We start from the raw sequence: 12,168 nt of genomic DNA, 5'->3' as shown, positions 1-12,168 counted from the left end.
AGAGATACATTTTATTTCAGATTCTTTTGCCTTATAGGTTATTACAAAATACTGAATATAGTTCCCTGTGCTATATAGTAGGTCCTGTTGGCTGTCTATTGTATATATAATATTATATTTATATTAATCCCAAACTCCTGATTTATCTTCCATACAACTTTCCTTTTTGGTAACCATAAGCTTTTTATGTCCAAGAATCTGTCTCCGTTTTGTATAATTTGATTTGTGTCATGTTTTAGATTCCACATATAAATGGCATCATATGATATTTGTCTTTGTCTGACTTCTTTCACTTAGTATGAAGATCTCTACATCCATCCTTTTGTTGCTGCAAATGGCATTATTTCATTCTTTCGTATGCATTCTTTTTTTTTTCATTTACTTTTCTGTCTTTGATTTTAAACTTACTTCCCCAAGGATATGTATTCTTTTTGCTTGGAAGGAAGAACTCCAAGATAAAGCATGAACTCACCAGAAACATGGGTACGCTACTTGAAAATATTTAGAAAACTCCGTGTCCACGATCTTCTGGGCCTTCTCTGAACACTTGGATTCCTCTAACAATGTGAAATCAACCTTCGATTCCTTAACAATAGCTGCAAAAACAATCTCCATTTAGTGTGAACACAACTTATGAATCAGTTCCTATGCACCACATACTAAATGAGACTATTTGCCTATGTTATTTCATTCAATCTTTATAACAACTCCATAAAGCAGGTATTATATTATCCACACTTTCAGATGAGGAAATGAAGGACCAAAAGATGAAGGAGTGGGCCAAAGTCACACAGCTAGGGAGAAATTTTACCTTTCATGCTGCCTTTATACTTATATATACTCATCGTGCTTCAACAAAGCAAATCAATCCACTTTGCAGACCATGTATATTGATTGTACTTCAGCTTCTAATAGTGAATCTCTAATGAGATAAACTTAGAATAGACTAAGATATGGAAAATCTAGAATCAAGGAAAAAACATGGCTCCAACTCACGAAAGTGTCAAATAAGATTCTCTGAATGACAGCTTTGCAACAGGCCTAGAAAGCTATAATTCATACAGAAGCAGGAGGACAGTGTCCTAATGGGGGGTCTTTAGAGAAAAGAGGGATTTGATAGAGTAAATGACATGGCAGATGTAGAATGGCACATGTGAAAAGAAATAAGAATACATATTGTGAAAATAATTCAAATGAGAAACAAGGCAACAACCAGCTCAAGGAAAAACAAAAGGCTATAACAAAAGGTATGTAACCATAGTAGTGCTATTTGGCTCTGCAATGGACAGTATCTACCTAATTATAATGAGGCAAACAGAGATGGAAACTACACCTGGCAAACTTCTACTTCTGAGCTTGGTTTTATCATCAATGAAATTGGAAACTGAGTCCCTTCTGTATCTTTGAAGATTGCCTAAGCCCTGGCAAGGTTTAAAGACAGTCATTTTCAGAGGTTAGTTTCTCCTATAAGAATGTCAATTTGCTGGTTATGCTTCCAAAAAATGAAAAGAAGGCCAAGTTCTCTTAAGAAATCAAAATTATAAAGAGATATGACTAACTAGAAGGTAGGTAGTTTTAACCCTACCTAGGCTTCAGTTCAGTTCAGTCGCTCAGTTGTGTCTGACTCTTTGCGACCCCATGAACTGCAGCACGCCAGGCCTCCCTGTCCATCACCAACTCCCGGAGTTTACCCGAACTCATGTCCATTGAGTCGGTGATGCCATCCAACCATCTCATCCTCTGTCATCCCCTTCTCCTCCTGACCTCAATCTTTCCCAGCATCAGGGTCTTTTCAAATGAGTCAGCTCTTCACATCAGGTGGCCAGAGTATTGGAGTTTCAGCTTCAGCATCAGTCCATCCAATGAACACCTGGGACTGATCTCCTTTAGGATGGACTGGTTGGATCTCCTTGCAGTCCAAGGGACTCTCAAGAGTCTTCTCTAACACCACAGTTCAAAAGCCTCAATTCTTCTGCTCTCAGCTTTCTTTATAATCCAACGCTCACATCCATACATGACTACTGGAAAAACCATAGCTTTGACTAGATGGACCTTTGTTGGCAAAGTAATGTCTCTGCTTTTTAATATGCTGTCTAGGTTGGTCATAATTTTCCTTCCAAGGAGTAAGCGTCTTTTAATTTCATAGCAGCAGCAATCACCATCTGCAGTGATTTTGGAGCCCCCAAAATAAAGTCAGCCACTGTTTCCCCATCTATTTCCCATGAAGAGATGGGACTGAATGCTATGATCCTAGTTTTCTGAATGTTGAGCTTTAAGCCAACTTTTTCACTCTCCTCCTTCACTTTCATCAAGAAGCTTTTTAGTTCTTCTTCACTTTCTGCCATAAGGGTGGTGTCATCTGCATATCTGAGGTTACTGATATTTCTCCCAGCAATCTTGATTCCAGCTTGTGCTTCGTCCAGCCCAGCATTTCTCATGATGTACTCTGCATATAAGTTAAATAAGCAGGGTGACAATATACAGCCTTGATGTACTCCTTTTCCTATTTGGAACCAGTCTGTTGTTTCATGTCCAGTTCTAACTGTTGCTTCCTGACCTGCATACAGATTTCTCAAGAGGCAGGTCAGGTGGTCTGGTATTCCCATCTCTTTCAGAATTTTCCGCAGTTTATTGTGATCCACACAGTCAAAGGCTTTGGCATAGTCAATAAAGCAGAAATAGATGTTTTTCTGGAACTCTCTTGCTTTTTTGATGATCCATCGGATGTTGGCAATTTGATCTCTGGCTCTCCTGCCTTTTCTAAAACCAGCTTGAACATCTGGAATTTCACAGTTCATATATTGCTGAACCCTGGCTTGGACAATTTTGAGCATTACTTTACTAGCGTGTGAGATGAGCACCATTGTGCGGTAGTTTGAACATTCTTTGGCATTGCCTTTCTTTGGGATTGGAATGAAAACTGACCTTTTCCAGTCTTATGGCCACTGCTGAGTTTTCCAAATTTGCTGGCATATTGAGTGCAGCACTTTCACAGCATCATCTTTCAGGATTTGAAATAGCTCAACTGGAATTCCATCACATCCACTAGGTTTGTTCGTAGTGATGCTTCCTAAGGCCCACTTGACTTGGTAGGGGTTAATTTCCAATTAGGTAATGCAAATAACTAAGAAAAGTGAATGACCCAACAGAAGAATATGCTACAAATATAAATAAAATACTTAATTTAAAATATGTAAATGACTAATAAAATATGAAGAACTGTACAAAAAAGGCCTTAATGATCAGGATAACCACAATGGTGTGATCACTCACCTAGAGCTAGACATCCTGTAATGCAAAGTCAAGTGGGCTTTAGGAAGCATTACTACAAACAAAGCTAGTAGAGATGATGGAATTCTAGCTGAGCTATTTCAAATCTTAAAAAGTGATGCTCTTAAAGTGCTGCACTCAATATTCATTCCAGTCCCAAAGAAGGACAATGCCAAAGAATGTTTAAACTACCACATCATTGCACTCATTTCACATGCTAGCAAGGTAATGCTCAAAATCCTTCAAACTAAGCATCAACAATACATGAACCAAGAACTTCCCAATGTGTAAGCTGGATTTAGAAAAGGCAGGGGAACAGAGATCAAATTGCAAACATCCATTGGGTCATAAGAAAAGCAAGGGAATTCCAGAAAAAACTCTGCTTCTGCTTCATTGACTATACTAAAGTCTTTGCCTGTGTGGATCACAGCAAACTCTGGAAAATTCTTCAAGATATGGGAATACCAGACTATCTTAATTGCCTCTTTAGAAACCTGTATGCAGGTCAATAAGCAATAGTTAAAACTGACATGAAACAATGGACTTGTTCAAAATTGGGAAAAGAGTACATCAAGGGTGTATATTGTCACCCTGCTTATTTAACTTACATGCAGAGTACATCATGTGAAATGCTTGGCTGGATTAAGTTCAAGCTGGAATCAAGATTACCCAGAGAAATATCAATAACCTCAGATAGGCAGATGACACCACCTAATAGCAGAAGTGAAGAGGAACCAAAGAGCCTCTTAATGAAGGTGAAAGAGAAGAGTGAAAAAGCTGGCTTAAAACTCAACATTCAAAAAACAAAGATCATGGCATCTGGTCCCATCACTTCATGGCAAATAGATGGGGGGAAATGGAAATAGTGACAGACTTTCTTTTCTTGGGCTCCAAAATCATTGCAGACAGTGACTGCAGTCATGAAATTAAAAGATGCTTGCTTCTTCAAAGAAAAGCTATGACCAACCTAGACAGCATATTAAAAAACAGAGACATCACTTTGCTGACAAAGGTCCACATAGTCAAAGCTATGGTTTTTCCAGTAGTCATGTACGGATGTGAGAATTGGACCATAAAGAAGGCTGAGCACTGAAGAAGTGATGCTTTCAAACTTTGGTGCTAGAGAAGACTGTTGAGAGTCCCTTGGACAGCAAGGAGATCAAAAAAGTCAATCCTAAAGGAAATGAACCCTGAATATTCACTGGAAGGACTGGTGCTGAAGCTAAATACTTTGGCCATCTGATGCAAAGGGCTAACTCATTGGAAAAGACCCCTGATGCTGGGAAAGATTGAGGGCAGGAAGTGAAGGAGGCTACAGAGGATGAGATGGTTGGATGGCATGAGTTTGAGTAAACTCCCAGGAGACAGTAAAGGACAGAAGAGCCTAGTGTGATGCAGTCCATAGGGTTGCAAAGAGTCGGACATGACTGACCAACTAAACAACAACAATGATAAAATACAAAAAAAAAAAAAAGAGAAAAGAGTGAATTATTTCTTAATTGGTGAAATGCTAAGTGAGATGAATTATAACTTTTCACCTGTGAAACTGTCAAAACATCTCAATTGTCCATACAGTGCTGACAAGAAAGTAGAAGAAATGGTACTCTCACATGTGATTGGAGAAAACGTTAGCATAGGGGATTATCTGTCAATATCTCCTATAATTTAAAATGTGCATACGTTTTGAACTTTTGAAATGCCACTTTTAGGAATTTATCTTATGCATATATTACAAAAGTTTGCCATGATGTTAATATAAGGTATAAAGTCATATTTAGTTAAGCACTGCTTATTTCTAGAAAAATAATAAACAAACGAACCGGGAATCAATAGCCACCTCTATCAGAATATCTTTCATAAAGAGCAGCCCCTAGTGGCAGGCTTTGGTAATACAGGTACAGTATACAGGAGTCAAGATCCTAGGTGCCACTGATCATTCCTCTTGCTGACTTACATTCAAATATACTGTCATCAGCCACAAGTCCTTCTTCAAGAACAGATTTTAGCTTGTTCACAGCATTCTTGTCAGCATCAAACTGAGACACTGAAGTCCCAGAGAACAGACCGCAAAAGAGAACAAGTTTCCAAAGCTGAAACATCTTGTCCTGACACCGAGACTGTCATGGGAGGAACAGGAATGAGAATTACTCATAGGGAAATGGGATCTTTAATGAACACCTGTCACTTACACTCAACAGTGCCTGAAGGGAGATGTGGCTGTCTCCTCTCTTATAGATGGGCAGCCCAGGTCAGAAAACTAGAGCAACTTGCACAAAGATACACAACCACTGGGTAGAGGAGATACTATTTGGAAAGTCACGCTTGACTCCAGCTCAATGCTCTTTACATAGAGATCATTTGCATATTCTGGCTTCTCTGCCTGAAACATTTCCCTCTTCTTTGTATTTTTACGTAAGTCACTTCTTACTGAGTCTCCAGCTTCAGGAAGACATCATATCCTCTATAAAGCCCACTCTAGGACCCTTCCCAGGGTCTAAGTCAGGGGCCCCCACTCCACCATCTTGTTGCCTTCATTCTCTGATCAGAATCCTTGGTACAATTAGTGATAACTTGCCTCATTTCTCACCAGGCTGTGAACTCCTTAAGTAGGAGTTGTGACTAGTTGAATTCCCAACTCCTAGTAAAAAGCTTCCACCTAATACAGTACAACAAAATTAAAGTTTGTGGAATAAAAGCATGAGAAATAAATGGGCACCACATCTTGACCCCACATTGCTCACCAGTTTGAAACTTCTAATATAATTGATTTTTCAATTTGCCATATTGACAATATTAATTAATTCAAGTGGTTCCATCCCTCTGCCTCTTGACTCCAGAGCCTTCTGAAGATCTCCATGTGGGGTGACATTAAGGGGGAAGCCCACCCTCCACAGGTTTAGAGGAAAATACTTACAAAATCCTTGTTCCCCTGCACAGTCCCCTGAAATTCTGCTGGATGGTGATAGCCCTTATATAATGGCAATGGGGTGGGAGGCTGCCCACAGAACAAGCCCCAGGTCCAAAGCCATCATGGAGACACCAAAGAAAATAATCCCTGTCCGGAGATATTTCCAAAGCAAAGGTCACCCTGGATGCTTGAATTGGAACGGATGGATATGGAGAGGACTCTGTGCCAAGACTAAGAACAGGTCCTCTTGGAACCTCCAGTTGCCAAGATAGTGGCCATTGTAGGTGGGAGGGCTGGGGTAAAGACTGAGAATGGATGATTTGTAGAATGTTATGGTAGGAGGACCCATAGTGATCATCCAGTCTAACTTTGTCATCATTTGGAAACTCAGTTCAAGAGAAGGGTAGCAACCAGCTTGAGAGCTTACTTACTTACTTACTGGGAGCTTACTGTCCCAGTAAGACATGGACAGAGAAGGTGCTAGAATTATGCCCCATGGAGTCAAGCTCAGGGACTAGTGAGGTCAGTTTTTCCAACTCTTCTCTGATTTTTGAGAGCTCTCCACCACATCCCTCACAGTGGAGCCAGCCTCAGGGCAAATGTTTGTAATAATGCATTGCTCAATACCACCCTCCAAAGTTTACCCAATCATTTAATTGGTAGAGTTCCCCCTGAGAGACAACAATATCTGTGCATAATACCTTCTGCTAAAGCATTTGGGGGACTCCCTAATCTGCGATCTCCCTCTGCACACTTGCCCCCAATCCTGCTACTCTCAATGCAGCAGCCAGAGGGGTCTCATTCAGCGTAAACCGGAAGTCCTCCTCATGGTCCCTGCGTTATCTGCTCACTGCCACTCCAAACCATCTACCTCTCCCTCCATGGCCCCTACTGTCTTCCTTCTGTTCTAGATTCAAGCCTCTTTGTTGCCTTGAGCCTCTGCACAGACCATTCCCTCTTCCCAGCACTCTCCTCCCTAGCTGTCACTGGCTCTCGACATAACCTCAAAAACTGTGACTGTTCACCTAAGGTGGTGCCTCCCTTTCCCCTTGACTCATCTTCTTTTTGGCTTCTTTCACAGCAAATTATCATCATTTGGCTTTTTCCCCTTGTTTTCTGCCCTCAGCAACTTGCTACCATCGTTTGCTCTGGGGCTTTCCTCTCACGTGGGTCCCCAAGAGCCTGACCTGGTTCTAGAGTGCTCCAAGCCTCTCTGGAGCATCCTATAAAGCCATCCACTCTTTAGGAAGGTGGTAAGGGTCCCATCATCAAAAATGCTCAGGAACTTGACCAGATGGCTGCTAAGATCCTGTGTGACTTGATGTGACTCTGAGCTGTGATTCTGAACTTCCTTAGTCTCTATAAAAACCATTGTTGTACATTTGTATGACTCTTCTTCCCAGCTTTTCTTTCTCCCTGAGTCTGGCTGCCACATGGAGACATGGTTCCCCCAGGCTTCCTGCCTCTTCCCTTGTCTCAACCTCCCTGCCTCCCAAGATCCTACCTCCATCTGGCCATGGCCTCCTGGAGTCACAGTGGCTGGTGCTGTTTCTCATCAGGGACCACATCTAGGACAAAGTCAGCTTGCACTGATGTCAGCCTCCTCTCATGCCTGAGCTTTGAGGTGAAATAAACTAGATGTGCTTGATCCCTGGTGGTGGGTCTGGGGCTGGCACACAAGTTCCTGCTTTCTAAGGAACCATGTTCTCAGGGTGACTCACTCATTTAGAGGTTCACTGGCTCCAATTCACATGAAGACAGAACTTCACCACATGATCAATGTCCCCCATCTGCTAAAGCCTTTGAGGAACTCCCCAGTCTAGTGCATACTAGACTAAATCTACCAAAGTGGAGAGAAACCATGTCTCCCTTCTATCTGAGGTCCTCTGTCCTCTACTCCCTACAGTGTGTGTGGAACTCTTGAACAAGCATATTAACACTTACATATATGAAGACATGCACATTCAACATTCATGTATGCACACCTGCAAGAACAAGACAGTATACACCAGATTCATGAAGAAAACACCTACAATTACCCCCTGACATTAGGGGTACTTTTACAGAATCCAGGAAACCATGTTCCCAGGATTCTGGTGAAAACAACTCACTACCACAAAAGGGGCTTCCCTGATAGCTCAGATGGTAAAGAATCCACCTGTAAAGCAGGAGACCTGAGTTGTGGGTCTCCACAGATTGCCTAGGTTTGCTTTTGTCCTCAAAGATACAATTAAGATACAATTATATGACAAAGTTCACTAGAAATGAAGCCATACAAAGGGAAATGAGACACTGTATCCTTTCAGTGCCTGGATCCAGCTGTGCCTGATGTCCTCTGTGCCCTAGACTTTCCAGTTCAAATACATTTCTCCCTCCCTATCTTATTTGTTGAAGCCAGTGTGATTTGGGTCTTGTTGTTCAAACCCACAGTAAGTCCTGACTCAGCACACTTGTAGACTCACATCTGCTTCCTCCCTTCTGGTGACTACTCGAGGGTCACATGACCACATTGGAAACATAACAGGCTTCAAAGCCTCAGAAGATTTTAGAATTCATCAGTTTAAGCTCCTTGCTGAAAATTCTTGGGAGTTTGTGGCCCAGAGAAGGAGAAAGACTCATCCAAGTCTACATCCAAGGGTTCAAAGTGATTTGAACCCCACTTGCTATCCTCTTTCATTTCATCTTTTTTTTTTTTTTTTTGGTTTTGTTGACATCTTCTGCTTTGAGTGATAGCCTTAGAGAAAAAAAAAAAAAAAAAAAAAGACTAACCAAAACCACCTACTAAGTTTCCTTAAATTATAGATGCCTGAGCCCCTCCCTAGGTACTTAGAGTCAGGGGCTCCAGGGTGGCTGACAGAAATGGAAGTGTCTGGACTAGATGGCTTAAAGGTACTTTCTACCTTGAGTTCTATGAGCCGTGACCCCCATGCCATCCTCTGGAACCTCAGCTCTGCCTAAACATGACCCTCACAACCCATGTACTTATCTTGCTTCATCTTGTTTCATCCTTTCAAAAACCACACAGTGGGTGTTACCACCCCCATTTCCCAGCTGAGGAACGTGAGGCTCAGAAGGGCAGGATACTCAAGGTCACACAAATGGGAAGGTGCTGAGCTGGAGAGTGCACGCAGTTCTGCATCCTCTCCCACTGAGATTGGCTGTTCTAGCTTCCATCCTCTGGGGGCAGCAGTGAGTCGCACTCTTTGACCCCAGTGTCCAGCACCCAGTACAGGCAGGCGGATGGCTGGCCATGGGCTTGGCACTGAAGGTCCACTTTCACCACTGGGGCTCACGACAACCCCCTGAGGAGATTTGAAGCCTCATTTTCCAGTTGAGGAAACTGAGGTTCAGGGAAGAGAATTGACTCACTTTGGTGTCATAAGGACAAGGCCCAGCATTTGAGTCACCAGGGAAACATCTTTCACCCAGATCACACTGAGGGCAGCTGGTTTGGCAGGAGCATCTTTGGGCTTGAATACTCTGTTTCTTCCTTGGCCTCTGCTGTTTGATTTGGTTGTAATGCCTGGTGCATTGGGCCTATGTCAACCCGGAACACCCGGTTGAGGAAGCACAGATGGGTGCTCACTGACATCAGACTGAAAGCACCAGTAGAGATCTCTGGGTCATCCAGGGTTGATTACATCCATTCACCCACCTGTTTTTCAGTAGGAACCTGTAAGCCTGTCCTGGACATGAACTTGGCCAGGGCAGAATAGGGGTAGGGCTGGAGGCTTGGGGAGCTAGTGTTCCTCATGCTGACTGTGGTCCTGCCATCAGAGCACAGAGCAGGTGCCAAAGACTGGGGCTTGGATGTTGAGGAACCCATCCAGCAAAGTCTTGGACCCATCAGTAGACCACCCTCCCAGATTGTCTGTGCCCAGTTCTGCAAACATCTAAGGCCCCCTCTTCCCCTGGTTGTGGGCACAGAGCTGAAGACTGTGCTGAAATCTTGTGAAGAGAGTTTTCCCAACTCAGGAACACAGTCCAGGGGACTGAGTGTGATGTAGTGATCTCAGACCTGGTGTTGGCCCCAGGCTTCAGCTGTCTCATTGTAAAATGGTGAGACAACCCATACTTGGATCCCGGTGACTAAATGGAAATTAAAAGGGAACCGAGGGGCTGGTGCTCATACCCTGGCTTCAGTGTTGGGCCAGCTGTGCTCGAATCCTCTCTCTTCTCTTGTTACAGGATGTGCTGTCTGGACAAGGAGTTTCATCTCCCTGAACCTCAGGTCCCCTGTGTGTGAAATGGGCCTAAAGATGGGATTCTCCTCCAGGTGTGCGGTGAGGATGCAGTGGGATGTGTATGAAGGGCTGAGCATGAGGTAGGCCCCTAATATGCAGTAACACCAATGATGAAGTGATGATGACAGTTGTTTCTATTGTATGGTCACTTCACTCCCTCCACCTCAGGTCTCCCATCTATACGTGGTCTTACCCCAGAGGGTTATGGAGAAGACTAAGTGAGAAGACAAAGCACTCAATATGCTTAATGCTTAAGCAATGGCTACTGCATTTCTTATTTTTGTCTACAGTAAAGACTGAATAAGGTAAAATGGGCTCAGACCTCCAGTATACCAGTACGCACAAATTCTGGCTCCCTTGGGTGATGATATATAGCCCTTGGCAGGTATGGTTCCTCATAAGTCTCAGTTTCCCTTGCAGAGCCGAGTTAGTGATGACAGTACTGTGGTCTCAAATACGATCTGATTGAATATAGGGATTGGATGGAGCTTTCTGGTAAGAAGCCCTTACAGGCAGCTCCTGAACTTGGAGGGAAGGATTGATTAGTGATGTCTCCAGAAGTTCAGGAGGGGAGAGTGGAGGCACTGCGTGTTTGCCACTGTTGGCCAGGTCATATCTAATTCAGACTCAGTCGTATCTAAAGGGCCTCCAGCCAGCAGTGGGCACATCAACACCACATGTTCATGGAGGGTGTGACTCTGGGACCTGCCTGGTGCTGGGAGAATGAGAAGGAGACCCTTATCTAGGGTCCAGTCTTGGCTCTGTTAGTAACCTGCTTTGTGGCTCTGACTAAGATGTTTCTTTTCCCTTAGGGTCTCTGTTTTCTCTAACTGCAAAATGAACAGAGGTTTCCTGCTAGATGGCTGATCCCTCAGGGCTTTGAGAGGTGGTCAGGAACATCTGAAGGCTCTTTGCTACATCCCTACCAGCTGGGGCACCCCACGCTCTTGCTTTGAGCATGAATCACACCAGCTCCTTGGGCATAATGATAACCACGCCCTTTTTGAAGCCATAGGGCCAGGACCACAGTCTTCCTGCTCAAGGCCTGACACAAAGTAAACACTCAAATGATTATTATAGCTTGCATAAACATTTTTCTTTAATGCTGATTAATTAAAATGTACACATTTAGAAATCCATGCATTTTATTTATAACAACACAGAAGCTTTGGCTAGAGTCAGCCTTGGGTGGGATGGAGGAAGGACCTCCACTGGCCTCTCCTCAGACACTGGGCACTTTTGTTGCATTAAGACCCACCCCTCCCTTCTCTTTGGTCCTTCCCTGTTCTGGTGATCACAGGTTTGTGTAGGTCAAGGGTGTGGGCGGAGAAGGCAATGGCAACCCACTCCAGTACTCTTGCCTGGAAAATCCCACGGATGGAGAAGCCTAGTAGGCTGCAGTCCATGGAGTCGCGAAGAGTCAGACATGACTGAGTGACTTCACTTTCACCTATTGGAGAAGGAAATGGCACCCCACTCCAGTGTTCTCGCCTGGAGAATCCCAGGGACAGTGGAGCCTGGTGGGCTGCCGTCGATGGGGTTGCACAGAGTCAGACACAACTGAAGTGACTTAGAAGCAGCAGCAGCAGCAAGGGTATGGGCTTGGCTGCCTGAGATTTCTCCCCTACACAACATTGCTCCTGCTGGTGGGAATGTAGCTAGTAGTCCCCAGATGTTCCTGACCATCTCTCAAAGCCCGGAGGGTTCAGCTGTGTATCAGGGAACCTCCGTTCATTTTGTCATTAG

The 12,168-nt window shown here is 43.7% G+C and overlaps 1 protein-coding gene across 1 annotated transcript in view; it reads right to left on the bottom strand.

The window, feature by feature from the left end:
- The window catches only part of LOC133044294 (latherin-like), a 57,730-nt gene that overhangs the window by 37,322 nt on the left and 8,240 nt on the right, over positions 1 to 12,168 (bottom strand). The window lies entirely within an intron of this gene.

The sequence above is a fragment of the Dama dama genome, chromosome 23 (assembly GCF_033118175.1).
Source record: "Dama dama isolate Ldn47 chromosome 23, ASM3311817v1, whole genome shotgun sequence".
NCBI classification, from domain to species: Eukaryota; Metazoa; Chordata; class Mammalia; order Artiodactyla; family Cervidae; genus Dama; species Dama dama.
This window is presented reverse-complemented; position numbering and strand designations above follow the sequence as displayed.